Source organism: Pristiophorus japonicus, chromosome 1 (assembly GCF_044704955.1).
Source record: "Pristiophorus japonicus isolate sPriJap1 chromosome 1, sPriJap1.hap1, whole genome shotgun sequence".
Lineage (NCBI taxonomy): Eukaryota > Metazoa > Chordata > Chondrichthyes > Pristiophoridae > Pristiophorus > Pristiophorus japonicus.
In genome coordinates this window covers 97919890-97936385 of record NC_091977.1, presented here as the reverse complement: position 1 = coordinate 97936385, position 16496 = coordinate 97919890, and positions in this window count along the sequence as shown.

Sequence of the window (16496 nt, the reverse complement as noted above, 5' to 3'; positions counted from 1 at the left end):
TAAGAAAGAACCTGGATGACTCATTCAGGATAGAATTTCTGAATAGTGGATTCTTCCATTTTCCTTACAGGTATGTTTCTTTCATATGTATCAGATAAGCTAATTACTACAGTTCAATAGCAAAGGCTTAGATTTCTAGCAAAAACATATATTATAAGAAATTAATAGTTGTAGTTGAATTCTGATGCTAATTCAATTTGAGTAGTTTCCTTCACATATATGTTTATCTGACACCCCTTGAAGATGCATCCAACTGGTCCATTCACATCAGCAAAGTGGATACGTACCATTCTGTTCGATTTTTCTGTGATTTGAATGTTAATTATTTTATTCAAAATATCAGATTGTATGACAGATTATTATGGGGAAAGGGGAAGTGTTTGTATTTCTCAGTATATGTGTGTGAGATGCAATGTCAAACCCACAAAAGGGTTTCAACTCTGTAACATTTATATCATTTATAAATTGTGTGGTTAGATGTAAAAAGAACAGCATATTCATTTATTTAGAATACGTTATTTATACAAAAGAAAGCCCTATGTAGGACTTTTTTAGCCACTATTTAAAAATGACAAATAAAATATTTACATTTGTATTAAAAAAACGTCTAAAAATACCAGTGTATGAGATACCTAGAATATAAAGTGACAAATATGGAAAATTACTTTTTAAAATTTTACAACATGCAGAACCATTTAAACATTGACTATTTTAAAAGCTTTAAATTAATTAAATAAATTGTTAATAAAGGCAATTGCTAATGGAAGAAAATGTAAAAATTTGATACCCAAAAGTATGTATGTTATTGAAACAATCAACCACATATTTCTACAGTCTGACTGAAAGCATGTTTCCGAATGCAGCATCTGCTGGTTAAATGAGCTACGGTACATTACCTCTTTGTTTTGTTATCAAATTAATCCTTTATTGTTTATGGTAAAACTAATGCATTGCGCTCAGAAGCATATCGAAATTCTGAGTTCCAATTTATTCAGCTAATATTATCAAGGAGAAAATATTTGTATGTGCTCCATTTTTGGATGCTCTTCAATAATACTCACCTTTAGAAATTCCATGTACAGTTAGTCATACTAATTCATAAAAAATTGGCCTACATGCTGCAAAGTACCAAGATAATTTAGTGCTCCAAGGGTTAATCAGGACTATCACAAATTCCTGTTGCTGCATAAATGATCTCCAAAGATAAATAATTAAAGCTGCGGGGAAAGTAAGTGCACAGGAAGCAGCACAGATTGGTTGCATGTAGGTGTTAAGGGCATTCATTTTCATCCAACCAGCAAACAAAGAGAATCCTGCAATCTCACTCATTCACTGCTGCGTGACTTACACCACAATGTGGACTGCAGCATACAGGCATGAATGCAGCACAGAAAATTGCCCTCATCACCATTAAAGCAATAATTTTCGTAAAGTAAAATACAAGACTTCATTCATAAAACTTAGATAAAACACTTTTCTTTTAATCCAGTCCAAGCTTTATCACTTTGATCCAAATTCTGTAGACAATTGCTGTAACATTAACTTTTAATATAGCTTGCGTGGCCAAATGGTTTATCGATTTTTCTTTTAATCTATGACTAGCTACAGAATCAGAGGACGAGTTTTCCTTTCTGCTCTCTTCTAAAAAGCTCGTCGTCCATCACATTGAAAATTATGAGCAAGAAATCTAAATGAAACAACTTGACATGTTAAAGCTCCAAATATTATTTAGTTTTATAATTTATATCTGTGACTAAACTGTATTTCAAATATTTACAAATGCAAGCAGATCATAGAAACTTAGAAACATAGAAAATAGGTGCAGGAGTAGGCCATTCGGCCCTTCTAGCCTGCACCGCCATTCAATGAGTTCATGGCTGAACATGCAACTTCAGTACTCCATTCCTGCTTTCTCACCATACCCCTTGATTCCCCTAGTAGTAAGGACTTCATCGAACTCCTTTTTTAATATATTTAGTGAATTGGCCTCAACAACTTTCTGTGGTAGAGAATTCCACAGGTTCACCACTCTCTGGGTGAAGAAATTCCTCCTCATCTCGGTCCTAAATGGCTTCCCCCTTATCCTTAGACTGTGTCCCCTGGTTCTGGACTTCCCCAACATTGGGAACATTCTTCCTGCATCTAACCTGTCTAACCCCGTCAGAATTTTAAACGTTTCTATGAGGTTCCCTCTCATTCTTCTGAACTCCAGTGAATACAAGCCCAGTTGATCCAGTCTTTCTTGATAGGTCAGTCCCGCCATCCCGGGAATCAGTCTGGTGAACCTTCGCTGCACTCCCTCAATAGCAAGAATGTCCTTCCTCAGGTTAGGAGACCAAAACTGTACACAATATTCCAGGTGTGGCCTCACCAAGGCCCTGTACAATTGTAGCAACACCTCCCTGCCCCTGTACTCAAATCCCCTCGCTATGAAGGCCAACATGCCATTTTCTTTCTTAACCGCCTGCTGTACCTGCATGCCAACATTCAATGACTGATGTACCATGACACCCAGGTCTCTTTGCACCTCCCCTTTTCCTAATCTGTCACCATTCAGATAATAGTCTGTCTCTCTGTTTTTACCACCAAAGTGGATAACCTCACATTTATTCACATTATACTTCATCTGCCATGCATTTGCCCACTCACCGAACCTATCCAAGTCGCTCTGCAGCCTCATAGCATCCTCCTCACAGCTCACACTGCCACCCAACTTAGTGTCATCCGCAAATTTGGAGATACTACATTTAATCCCCTCGTCTAAATCATTAATGTACAGTGTAAACAGCTGGGGCCCCAGCACAGAACCTTGCGGTACCCCACTAGTCACTGCCTGCCATTCTGAAAAGTCCCCATTTACTCCTACTCTTTGCTTCCTGTCTGACAACCAGTTCTCAATCCATGTCAGCACACTACCCCCAATCCCATCTGCTTTAACTTTGCACATTAATCTCTTGTGTGGGATCTTGTCGAAAGCCTTCTGAAAGTCCAAATATACCACATCAACTGGTTCTCCCTTGTCCACTCTACTGGAAACATCCTCAAAAAATTCCAGAAGATTTGTCAAGCATGATTTTCCTTTCACAAATCCATGCTGACTTGGACCTATCATATTACCTCTTTCCAAATGCACTGCTATGACATCCTTAATAATTGATTCCATCATTTTACCCACTACCGATGTCAGGCTGACCAGTCTATAATTCCCTGTTTTCTCTCTCCCTCCTTTTTTAAAAAGTGGGGTTACATTGGTTACCCTCCACTCCATAGGAACTGATCCAGAGTCAATGGAATGTTGTAAAATGACTGTCAATGCATCCACTATTTCCAAGGCCACCTCCTTAAGTACTCTGGGATGCAGTCCATCAGGCCCTGGGGATTTATCGGCCTTCAATCCCATCAATTTCCCCAACACAATTTCCCGACTAATAAGGATTTCCCTCAGTTCCTCCTCCTTACTAGACCCTCCGACCCCTTTTATATCCGGAAGGTTGTTTGTGTCCTCCTCAGTGAATACCGAACCAAAGTACTTGTTCAATTGGTCCGCCATTTCTTTGTTCCCCGTTATGACTTCCCCTGATTCTGACTGCAGGGGACCTACGTTTGTCTTTACTAACCCTGCAAGCTTCTTCTCGTACTCCATTTTCCCTGCCCTAATCAAACCCTTTGTCCTCCTCTGCTGAGTTCTAAATTTCTCCCAGTCTCCGGGTTCGCTGCTATTTCTGGCCAATTTGTATGCCACTTCCTTGGCTTTAATGCTATCCCTGATTTCCCTTGATAGCCACGGTTGAGCCACCTTCCCTTTTTTATTTTTACGCCAGACAGGAATGTACAATTGTTGTAGTTCATCCATGCGGTCTCTAAATGTCTGCCATTGCCCATCCACAGTCAACCCCTTCAGTATCATTTGCCAATCTATCCTAGCTAATTCACGCCTCATACCTTCAAAGTTACCCTTCTTTAAGTTCTGGACCATGGTCTCTGAATTAACTGTTTCATTCTCCATCCTAATGCAGAATTCCACCATATTATGGTCACTCTTCCCCAAGGGGCCTCGCACAACGAGATTGCTAATTAATCCTCTCTCATTACACAACACCCAGTCTAAGATGGCCTCCCCTCTAGTTGGTTCCTCGACATATTGGTCTAAAAAACCATCCCTTATGCACTCCAGGAAATCCTCCTCCACCGTATTGCTTCCAGTTTGGTTAACCCAATCTATGTGCATATTAAAGTCACCCATTATAACTGCTGCACCTTTATTGCACGCACCCCTAATTTCATGTTTGATGCCCTCCCCAACATCACTACTACTGTTTGGAGGTCTGTACACAACTCCCACTAACGTTTTTTGCCCTTTGGTATTCTGCAGCTCTACCCATATAGATTCCACATCATCCAAGCTAATGTCCTTCCGAACTATTGCCTTAATTTGCTCCTTAACCAGCAATGCTACCCCACCTCCTTTTCCTTTTATTCTATCTTTCCTGAATGTTGAATACCCCTGGATGTTGAGTTCCCAGCCCTGATCATCCTGGAGCCACGTCTCCGTAATCCCAATCACATCATATTTGTTAACATCTATTTGCACAGTTAATTCATCCACCTTATTACGGATACTCCTTGCATTAAGACACAAAGCCTTCAGGCTTGTTTTTTTAACACCCTTTGTCCTTTTAGAATTTTGCTGTACAGTGGCCCTTTTTGTTCTTTGCCTTGGGTTTCTCTGCCCTCCACTTTTCCTCATCTCCTTTCTGTCTTTTGCTTTTGCCTCCTTTTTGTTTCCCTCTGTCATCTATGGCATTGATCATGGTGAGTCAAAGGATATGCTCTTTTATACCATGTAAATGTTTCTGGTCTGAGGAAAAGAGTGCTTGAAGACCAGGCCCTCAAAACTGCCACCAAGCTCATGGTCTACAGAGCTGTAGTAATACCTGCCCTCCTGTATGACTCAGAGACATGGACCATGTACAGCAGACACCTCAAGTTGCTGGAGAAATATCGCCAACGTTGTCTCCGCAAGATCTTGCAAATCCCCTGGGAGGACAGGCGCACCAATATCAGTGTCCTCGTCCAGGCTAACATCCCCAGCATTGAAACACTGGCCACACTCAATCAGCTCCGCTGGGCAGGTCACATAGTTTGCATGTCAGACACGAGACTCCCAAGCAAGTGCTCTACTTGGAGCTCCTTCAAGGCAAACAAGCCAAAGGTGGGCAGCGGAAATGCTACAAGGACACCCTCAAAGCCTCCCTGATAAAGTGTGACATCCCCACTGACACCTGGGAGTCCCTGGTCCAAGACCGCCTAAATAGAGGAAGTGCATCTGAGAGGACGCTGAGCACCTCGAGTCTCAACACTGAGAGCATACGGAAATCAAGTGCAGGCAGCGGAAAGAGTATGCGGCAAACCAGTCCCACCCACCCCTTCCCTCAACGACTATCTGTCCCACCTGTGACAGAGTCTGTGGCTCACATATTGGACTGTTCAGCCACCAAAGAACTCACTTCAGGAGTGGAAGCAAGTCTTCCTCGATTCCGAGGGACTGCCTATGATGATGATGTATATTCTCTGTAATTCTATGTAATATTATTGGGGCCATTGATTTACAGTGATTGAATAAGTCAAATTGTATTTTTATTTCATGTTATTATTTTGAACTTGTTGGAACCATTTTTCGATTTAAGTTGCAAAGTTATGTCTATATTTTTGTGGAAATGATATATCAGTGATTTTGATTTTTGGCACGGATTTTGCGGTAAAAATAATGGTGAGGCTATCAGCGCTTACCATTATTAAAGAATAAATCGGACAGCAACCTCCGATGGCCACAAATGCGCAGTTAAATGCAAAAATCAGGAAGTTGCTGTTCGAATTGGCCTGCTCCTCCAGAAGCTTTGCTGGAACAGTATCTCACCAAGAGACTCAGTATTGAAATGCGTGCAACGGCGTAAAGTTGCAGTACTTGTGTGATTGATACCCACTAAACATGCCAGATAATGTTAAGGCTTGTCCATTCTAGTATAAGTCAATTCTTCATGCCATGATAAGTCTTAATTACTGCCAAACAACCCCTCTGGCACTAAAAATGAACTTTTAGAAATGTGGAGTTTCATTCCTTCAGATTTGAATTATTGTTGGAGATTTAATAAAATTAAAAAATGACATTTTTTTAACTGTTTATTTGTCATTTTTACCTGTCTATCTTAAGCCTACCTTTCTTTCCCTCTCTTTATTTTGCTTTCTGTACATAATTTGGTATTGAGTTAACTATTCTAACTTACACTTGCTGGTTCAGACTGCGTGCCTCCGTAAGGATTCTTCAATCTAATTGGTTAAGGAGATTTACAGTTGCTTGTTCTGTTCACAAGTCCCAGATCCCCTGTCGAGGTGTTGTGCCAAAATGGATTTCTAATCACCGCAAGTTCCAGTGCAAAAGCCTATAGAAAGACTGAGGGCAAGTGTAAGTGCAATGTGCGGCTGGCACCGTTCGTTAGCCGCTGACCGCAAAATCCGGGCCTTCATATATTTTGTCTTGCTATGTTCTCAGTTTTACCTCTTACCTGTTGTTAAAGTCCAGGATACACAGGAAGATGGTAAGGAAGATATTCCAGGTTGCAGGTAGGTAGGAAGCATATAGCAGTACTAAAGAGTCGGAGCATTGGGAGAGTTGTGTTTGAGTCTGAGAGCACTGGGAGGTGAGTTGTGGAAGAACCAGAGGAATGCTCTTGTTATGTATGTAAACTTTACTAATGTGTAAGACTTGCCACCAGGGGGCATACATATGGGAGACCCAAGGGTCACCTGCATACCCCGGGCAAGCAGGTATAAAAGGCAGTCTACCATGCTGCTTCCTCACTCTGGAGCTACATTAAAGAGACCAAGGTCACAATAACTTGAGCTTACAGCACACAGTCTTGTGGAGTTATTCTGAACAAAACAATTGGCGACGAGTAACAGATCACGAACTTTCACGCGGTTATGGCTGCCATTGGTATTCTTGAGAGATTTGTTGAGGGTGATGATTGGGAAACTTTTGTTGAGCGTCTTGACCAGTACTTCATGACCAACGAGCTGGATACGGAAGAGACCGCGGTCAAGCGCAGGGCGATTCCCTCACCATTTGCAGGTCCACAATATATGGCCTCATCAAAAATCTGCTAGCACCGATGAAACCAATGGAGAAGACATATGCAGAGCTGTGCACGCTGGTTCGGGAACACCTCCAAGCCAAAGGAGAGCATCTTAATGGCTAGGTATGGCTTTTATACGCACCATCGCTCGGAGGGCCAGGACGTGGCGAGCTATGTCGCCAACCTAAGACGCTTTGTGAGACCGTGCATATTTGCTGGATTTTTGGGGGAAATGTTGCGGAACTTTTTCATGCTTGGAATCAACCACGAGGTCATTCTTCGCAAACTGCTGTCTGCCGAATCCCTAGATCTGAGCAAGGCCATCACGATAGCCCAGGCTTTCATGTCCACAAACGATAACACTAAACAGGTATCTTTGCAGCATCGAAGCTCACCAGCAAGTACTGTGCATAAAATAACGCCTTCAGCAGGCAGAACTGTACATGGCAGGGCCTACATGCCTGCCGAGGCCTGACCTAGGATGACTCCGAGTCCGCTGTGGGGCGTGAATGCGAATCTATTAACACCATGTTGGCGCTGCGGGGGTAATCATCGAGCCCATCAATGTCGATTCAAGCACTATGTGTGCAAGGGCTGTGGAACAATGGGGCACCTCCAGCGAATGTGCAGGCGTGTTGCGACTCATCAAGTGGCAGAGTCGGCAGAAGATGACCAATCCGGTGTGGATCACGGTGAACGAGTAAGAGAGGCAACTCAATCCGAGGCTGAAGAGGAAGTTTATGGGGTACATACCTTCACCACCAAAAGCCCTCCGATAATGTTAAAAATTAAATTAAACGGCATTCCATTATGAGCCAGAAGGCTTTTGAGAAACTGTGGGGCATCAAGGCACAAAAGTCAAAACTAAGCCCAATTCACACCAAGCTGCGCATTTACACCAAAGCGCTCATAACAGTCATTGGCAGTTAAGGTATCGTACGATGGAACTGTGCATGATTTACCACTATGGATTGTACCAGGTGATGGCCCAACACTATTCGGCAGAAGCTGGCTAGGAAAGATCCAATGGAACTGGGACAACATCAAAGCACTGTCTTCGGTGGATGACGCCCAAGTGCTAAACAAATTCCTGTCATTATTCGAGCCAGGCATCGGCAACTTCTCAGGCACCAGAGTGCAGATCCATCTAGTCCCTGATGCACGACCCGTTCATCACAAGGCCCGAGTGATTCCATACATGATGCGAGAGAAAGTCGAGATCGAGCTGGACAGACTTCAACGAAAGGGGATCATATCGTGACTCGAGTTCAACGAGTGGGCCAGTCCAATTGTTCCAGTGTTGAAAAGCGATGGGACGGTCAGAAGCTGCAGGGACTACAAAGTAACGATCAATCGAGTCTCGTTACAGGACCAGTACCCACTACCCAAAGCGGATGACCTGTTCGCAATGCTAGCAGGGGGGAAGGCATTCAGCAAGCTGGATCTAACATCTGCTAACATGACACAGGAGCTGGGTGAACCTTCGAAAAAATTGACGTGCATCAACACGCACAAAGGACTGTTCATAATACCACAGATGCCCTTTTGGAATTCGCTCGGTTGCGGCCATCTTCCAGAGGAACATAGAGAATCTGTTGAAATTGGTTCTGCACACCGTGGTGTTTCAAGATGACATCCTGATCACGGGTTGCAACACCACCGAACACTTGCACAACCTGGAAGAGGTTCTAAATCGACTAGACAGAGTGGAACTCAGGCTGAAACGCTCCAAGTGTGTTTTCCTGGTGCCAGAGGTTGAATTTCTGGGGAGAAAGATTGCGGCGTACAGCATCAGACCCACGGACTCCAAGACCGAGGCCATCAAGAATGCACCCAGACCACAGAATGTGATGGAGCTGCGTTTGTTCCTGGGACTTCTCAACTATTTTGGTAACTTTCTACCGGGCTTGAGCACTTTGCTGGAACCATTGCATTTATTGCTACACAAGGGTGACGACTGGGTTTGGGGTAAATCTCAAGAAACAGCCTTTAATAAAGCCAGAAACCTGCTTTGTTCCAACAAGTTACTTGTATTGTATGACCCATGTAAACGTTTAGTACTAGCTTGTGATGCATCTTCGTACAGGGTCGGTTGTGTGTTACAGCAAGCCAGGCAAACTGCAACCGGTTGCATATGCGTCCAGAAGCTTATCTAAGGCTGAAAGAGCTTACAATATGGTTGAGAAAGAAGAATTAGCATGCGTATACGGGGTTAGGAAAATGCACCAATACCTATTTGGACTCCGGTTCGAGCTCGAAACCGTCCACAAACTGTTCATTTCGCTGTTCTCAGAAAGACCAATGCTTCGTCCCGCATCCAAAGATGGGCACTAACGGTATCTGCGTATGACTATGTAATCTGCCACAGACCAGGCACTGAGAATTGTGCTGATGCCCTCAGTCGGCTACCATTGCCCACCACCAGGGTGGAAATGGCACAACCCACAGACTGGCTTCTTGTAATGGATGTTTTTGAGAGGGAGGGGTCACCTGTCACGGACTAGCCTGGACTGTGTGCTATCACTAGTAAAAAGCTGTGTCCTTAATGGGAGCTGGTCGGCTGTTCCCGGGAAATGCAAGATGAAATTAAGCCGTTCCACTGATGCAAGATTGAAATGTCCATCCATTCAGATTGTCTCCTATGGGGGAATCGCTTAGTTTTGCCAAAAAAAGGCAAGGAATCGTTTATACGCGATCTCCACAGTACCCACCCAGGCATAATCATGATGACGGCTATCGCCAGGTCGCACGTTTGGTGGCCCGGCATTGACTCGGAATTGGAGTCATGCATACACCAATATAACACTTGCTCAGAGTTGAGCAATGCACCAAGGGAGCCCCCACTGAGTTTGTGGTCATGGCCCTCCAAACTGTGGTCAAGGGTCCACGTAGATTTCGCTGGCCCTTTTCTAGGAAAGATGTTCCTAGTAGCAGTGGACGCTTACTCTAAATGGATTGAATGTATAATAATGTCATCATGTACGTCCACTGCCACCATTGAAAGCCTCTGGGCCATGTTTGCCACCCATGGTTTGCCCGACTTCCTTGTTCGTGACAATGGATCATGTTTCACCAGCTCAGAATTCAACGAGTTCATGACCCGCAATGGCATCAAGCATGTCAGGTCTGCTCCATTTAAGCCCACATCCAATGGTGAAGCGGGACGGGCAGTCCAAACTATCAAGCAGAGCTTGAAACATGTGACGGATGGTTCCCTGCAGACCCGGTTATCCCGGGTTCTGCTCAGCTACCGAACGCGACTCCGCTCGCTTACTGGTGTTCCCCCTGCAGAATTGCTAATGAAGAGAGCACTCAAAACCAGGCTCTCCTTAGTCCACCCAGATCTCAATGATCATATAGAAACCAGGCGTCACTGGCATAATGTGTACCACAATCGCGTGGCTGTATCACGTGACATTGAGGTGAACGACCCTGTGTTTGTTGTTAATTACAGTCTGGGTTGCTGGCACTGTTTTAGCCAAGGAGGGGAATAGAGTGTTTGTTGTCAAACTTTTGAATGGACAAACATGCAAAAAGCACTTGGATCGGACCAAATTGCGATTCACTGACAACCAAGAACAGTTTGAACAGGACATTACCATCATTGATCCACCAACACACACCCAACCAGCAACCGACCTCGCAGTTAACCGCGAGGATGAACCCACCATGCCCGACACTCTGATCAGACCAGCCGCGCTGCAGTGCAGCAATGATCCGGCCAACTCACCCATGCCAGGACTTCAACTCAGGCGATCAACCCGGGAACTTAGAGCCCCGAATCGCCTCAACTTGTAAATAATTTGTATCTAAGACTTTGGGGGGAAATTATGTTATGTATTAAACTTTACTAATGTGTAAGACTTGCCACTAGGGGGCGCACCTGTGGGAGACCCAAGGGTCATCTACACACCCCGGGCAAGCAGGTATAAAAGGCAGTCTACCATGCTGCTTCCTTACTCTGGAGTTACATTAAAGAGACCAAGGTCACAACAGTTTGAGTTTACAGCATACAGTCTTGTAGAGTTATTCTGAACATAACAGTTCTGATGGATGCACAGTGCACCAATCAAACAACATCCTGGGTAGAAACATAGAAACATAGAAAATAGGTGCAGGAGTAGGCCATTCGGCCCTTCGAGCCTGCACCACCATTCAATATGATCATGGCTGATCATGCAACTTCAGTACCCCACTCCCGCCTTCTCTCCATACCCCTTGATCCCCTTAGCCGTACGGGCCACATCTAACTCCCTCTTGAATATACCCAATGAACTGGACTCAACAACTTTCTGTGGTAAAGAATTCCACAGGTTCACAACTCTCCGGCTGAAAAAGTTTCTTCTCATCTCGGTCCTATATGTTTTACCCCTTATCCTTAGACTGTGACCCCTGGTTCTGGACTTCCCCAACATCAGGAACATTCTACCTGCATCTAACCTGTCCAGTTCCATCAGAATTTTATATGTTTCTATGAGATCCCCTCTCATTCTTCTAAATTCCAGTGAGTATAAGCCTAGACGATCCAATCTTTTTTCATATGTCAGTCCTGCCATCCCGGGTATTAGTCTGGTGAACCTTCGCTGCACTCCCTCAATAGCAAGCATGTCCATCCTCAGATTAAGAGACCAAAACTGCACACAATACTCAAGGTATGGTCTCACCAAGGCCCTGTACAACTGCAGAAAACCTCCCTGCTCCTATACTCAAATCCTCTCGCTATGAAGGCCAGCATGCCATTTGTTTTCTTTACTGCCTGTTGTACCTGCATGCCTACCTCCAGTGACTGATGCACCATGACACCCAGGTCTCGTTGCACCTCCCCTTTTATTAATCTGTCGCCATTCAGATAATATTCCGCCTTCGCGTTTTTGCCACCAAAGTGGATAACCTTACATTTGTCCACATTATACTGCATCTGCCATGCATTTGCCCATTCATCTAATCTGTCCAAGTCACCCTGCAGCCTCTTGGCATCCTCCTCCCAACTCACACTGCCACCCAGCTTAGTGTCATCTGCAAACTTGGAGATATTACATTCAGTAGAAATTAGTCTGGGCCTGTTTTTAAGCCAAGGTGTGGCAGAGAATGAGCAGCGCGCCCCCAAAAATGAAGGGCCAAGGATTAGTACAAATTAATCCTCGAGCCTCATCTACACACTCGGGGTGAGTTGTTGGCACTGGTCATGCCTTTACAGGTAACTCATCCAATGAGCGAAGTCAATTTAGAACCGCCTGCTTCACTGGAAGTGGCCTTCAGAAAGTTCCAAAAAGATTGGAAGCGAGTTCCGGGGTGGGGGTTGGCGGGGGGAGATCGTGATGCCTGTGGAGTCAGGATCACACACCTGCTCCTCCTGACTCCACAGGAAGTTTAAAAAAAAAATGATTACTTACTTTTCTTTGGCGTCTGCAGGGGCCGGGCCATTGAATAATTCTTAGTGGGGCAGGCCCAAAATGCAGATCAGGCATGTCACACTGTGCTGTCCTCAAGTCCAAGGGCTACAGACTTGAGACTAACTGAATAAAACTGGTTTAGCCATCCATCACTAGATCTGGATGAATTACATCAAGTGCTATCAGGCCTCACTGTTCTCTGTTAAAACTGCCTACTACTTCAGAATCATCCTGGAGAGCAAAGATAATTGCTAGCTACTTTTCTCCATTATCAACAGGCCAGGCACCGAGAACTGTGCGGATGCTCTCAGTCGGCAACCATTGCCCACCACGAGGGTGGAAATGGCGCAGCCTGCAAACTTGTTGATGGTGGCACAGCCCACAGACTTGTTGATGGTCATGGAAGCATTTGAAAATTATAAATCACCTGTCGCGGCCCGTCAGATTCGGACTTGGACCAGCCAAGATCCTCTGCTATCCCTAGTAAAAAACTGTGTACTGCATGGGAGCTGGGCCAGCATCCCCGTTGAAATGCAAGAGCCAATCAAGCCGTTCCAGCGGCAAAAGGACAAGCTGTCCGTTCAGGCAGACTGCCCGTTGTGGGGTAACCGCGTAGTGCTACCAAAAAAGGGCAGGGAGACGTTCATCTCGGATCTCCACAGCGCACACCTGGGTATAGTAATGATGAAAGTGATAGCCAGATCTCACGTGTGGTGGCCCGATATCGACTCTGATTTCGAGTCCTGCGTACGGCAATGCAGTGTATGTGCTCAGTTGAGCAACGCGCCCAGAGAGGCACCACTCAGTTTGTGGTCCTGGCCCTCCAGACCATGGTTGAGGATCCATGTCGACTATGCGGGCCCGTTTCTCGGTAAAATGTTCCTGGTGGTGGTGGATGCTTTTTCAAAATGGATTGAATGTGAAATAATGTCGGGAAGCACCGCCACCGCCACCATTGAAAGCCTGAGGGACATGTTTGTCAGCCATGGCCTGCCTGACATACTGGTCAGTGACAACGGGCCATGTTTCACCAGTGCCGAACTTAAAGAATTCATGACCCGCAATGGGATCAAACATGTCACCTCGGCCCTGTTTAAACCAGCCTCCTATGGGCAGTCAGAGCGGGCAGTACAAACAATCAAACAGAGCCTTAAACGAGTCACAGAAGGCTCACTCCAAACTCATACTGCTCAGCTACCACACGAGACCCCACTCGCTCACAGGGCTGCTCCGGCTGAGCTACTCATGAAAAGGACACTTAAAACCAGACCCTCGCTGGTTCACCCCAACCTGCATGATCAGGTAGAGAGCAGGCGGCAGCAACAAAATGTAAACGCTGGTCGCGCCACTGTGTCACGGGAAATTGATCTGAATGACCCTGTGTATGTGCTAAACTATGGACATGGTCTCAAGTGGATCACAGGAACGGTGATAGCTAAAGAAGGGAATAGGGTGTTTGTAGTCAAACTAAACAATGGACAAATTTGCAGAAAGCACCTGGACCAAACAAGGCTGCGGTTCACAGACTGCCCTGAACAACCCACAGCAGACACCACCTTTTTCGAGCCCACAACACACACCCAAAGGATCAACGACACCATGCCAGGTCAGGAAATCGAACCCATCACGCCCAACAGCCCAGCAAGGCCAGGCTCACCTAGCAACCCTGCGGGGCCAACAACATACCAGCCCAGCGAGGGCACAGCCAACACACCAGAATGGATATTTGTACCGAGGCGGTCCACCAGGGAAAGAAAGGCTCCAGACCGCCTCACCTTGTAAATAGTTTTCACTTTGACTTTGCGGGGGGAGTGATGTTGTGTATCTGTAAAGCATGCACTCCCATGTTCCGCCACCAGGGAGCTCATCCCCTGAAGTCCCAAGGGATCCCAGCATCCCTTGGGAGCACTGTATATAAGCCGGCCCCTAAGGCCTGTTCCTCACTCTGGAGTGTCTTATTAAAGACTGAGGTCACTGTTACTTTAGCCTCCCTGTGTGCAGCCTCATCTGTTAGGAACACAATACACTTAAAGTGCCGTAACCTGCAAGGTTGCGAACCTAGAGCTGGTAATTGGGATTCAACATAGAAACATAGAAACATAGAAAATAGGTACAGGAGTAGGCCATTCGGCCCTTCGAGCCTGCACCACCATTCAATAAGATCATGGCTGATCATTCCCTCAGTATCCTTTTCCTGCTTTCTGTCCATACCCCTTGATCCCTTTAGCCGTAAGGGTTGGATGACCTTTTGTTGGCTGGTGCAGATATAATAGTAAGTACTGCAGAGAATTGAATACAACCAGGGTGATCACCTGGACTAGTTTCGATTGCCTGGCTGGGTCAGAGAGGAATTTTCCCAGATTTTTTCTCCCTAAATTGGTCTGGGTTTTTATCTGGTTTTTGCCTCTCCCAGGACATCACATGGCTCCGGAGTGTGGAATATTTCAGTATAAGGGGTGTCACAGTTGTGTGAGGCGGACTTGTTGGGCTGGGTGCTCTTTGCCTTTCCGTCATTGTTCATAGGTTTATATGTAACCTTCAGGGCTGCTGACCAAGGGCCTTTGGTCCCTTGGGCTCTTTGTTGGCTGGCGTGGACATGATGGGCCGAGATGGCTTCCTTCTGCGCTGAAAATTTCTATGTTTCTATGTTTCTATGCCTTTATCACCTCCAGACTCGATTATTCCAATTCTCTCCTGGCCACCCTCCCATCCTCCATCTTCTGTAAGCTCCAACTCATCCAAAATTCGTAACCTGCCTACAGCAAGTCCCTTCACCAATAATTCCTGTCTTTGCTGACTTACATTGGCTCCCAGTCCCACAACACCTCCAATTCTCATCCGTGTGTTCAAATTCCTTCTTGTTCTTTCCCCATTCTACCTCTGTAACTTCCTCAGCACTACAACATCCTCAGAATTTTCCATTCCTATGGTATCCTGTTCTATGCACCTCCCTTTGCACCATCATCGGAGGCTTTGGGGCTGAAATTGCCCTTTTGTAAAACTCCGTTTGCATCTTCGGAGGGCAAGGCAGTTTTCGCCCGGGGAAGAGGGGAGCCACCACCTTCCGGGAAATTGCCCAGGAGATTTCGGAGGCCGTGCCCCGTGGGTAGCATCACGGGCTACCGCGCAACCGCCCCATGGGGAAAATTGCCCAGCGGGTCCCGAGGCTAGCGCAAGCAGATGTCAATGTCAGCTTCGTGGGTCATGAAGCTGAAGGAGATCCGCTTTCAGGGCGCCCCTTAAAGGGGAGGGCACCAGCGCCCAGGGCCACTATCTTTCTTTGTCGGCTAACCCGGCATGCCATCTTGGGTGTCGGGCTCCTGGGACGGTCTCTCACTGCCCTGGTGGTCCAGTGGCAGCCACCAAATGGTCTGCAAAGTGCACAGTGGCCCTCCTCTTAATTGAAGGGGAGGGGCATTGTAGTGTGTCAGCACTATGTGGAGCATTCGCGTAGCACTTGACTAAGCGCCGCATTACTGCCCCGGGATCTGCCCCTACAGAAAGGGAAGCATCGGAGATTGCGTTCCGCTTCCTTTGAGGGGCAGTAGACCCAATTCAGCGTCAAGTGTGGGACTTCCATGCCGAGCACTAAAAGTCCCGGCCCCAGAAGGTTATCGACCCAATCGGGGCATGGGGCAATTTCGCCCCCTGTGTCTTCAACCATCTATGCCTCAAGCACTGGAATTATCTGCCTAAACTCCTGTGCCTCTCCAGCTCTCTCTTAGGTACATAGGAACAGGAATAAGCCATTTAGCCCCTTGAGCCTGTTCCGCCATTCAGTGAGATCATGGCTGATCTGGGACCTAACTCCATGGGCTAGAACCTCCACTTTTTTTGCATGCTTAATGCCCACTTAATGCTCATTTTACCACTGAAATGATGTATGATGGCCAGATCGCGCCCATTTAACCACAAAATGGAAACTGATGGGCATTTTTCGGAAACCTATCGCCGAGCATTACTTTCCCCA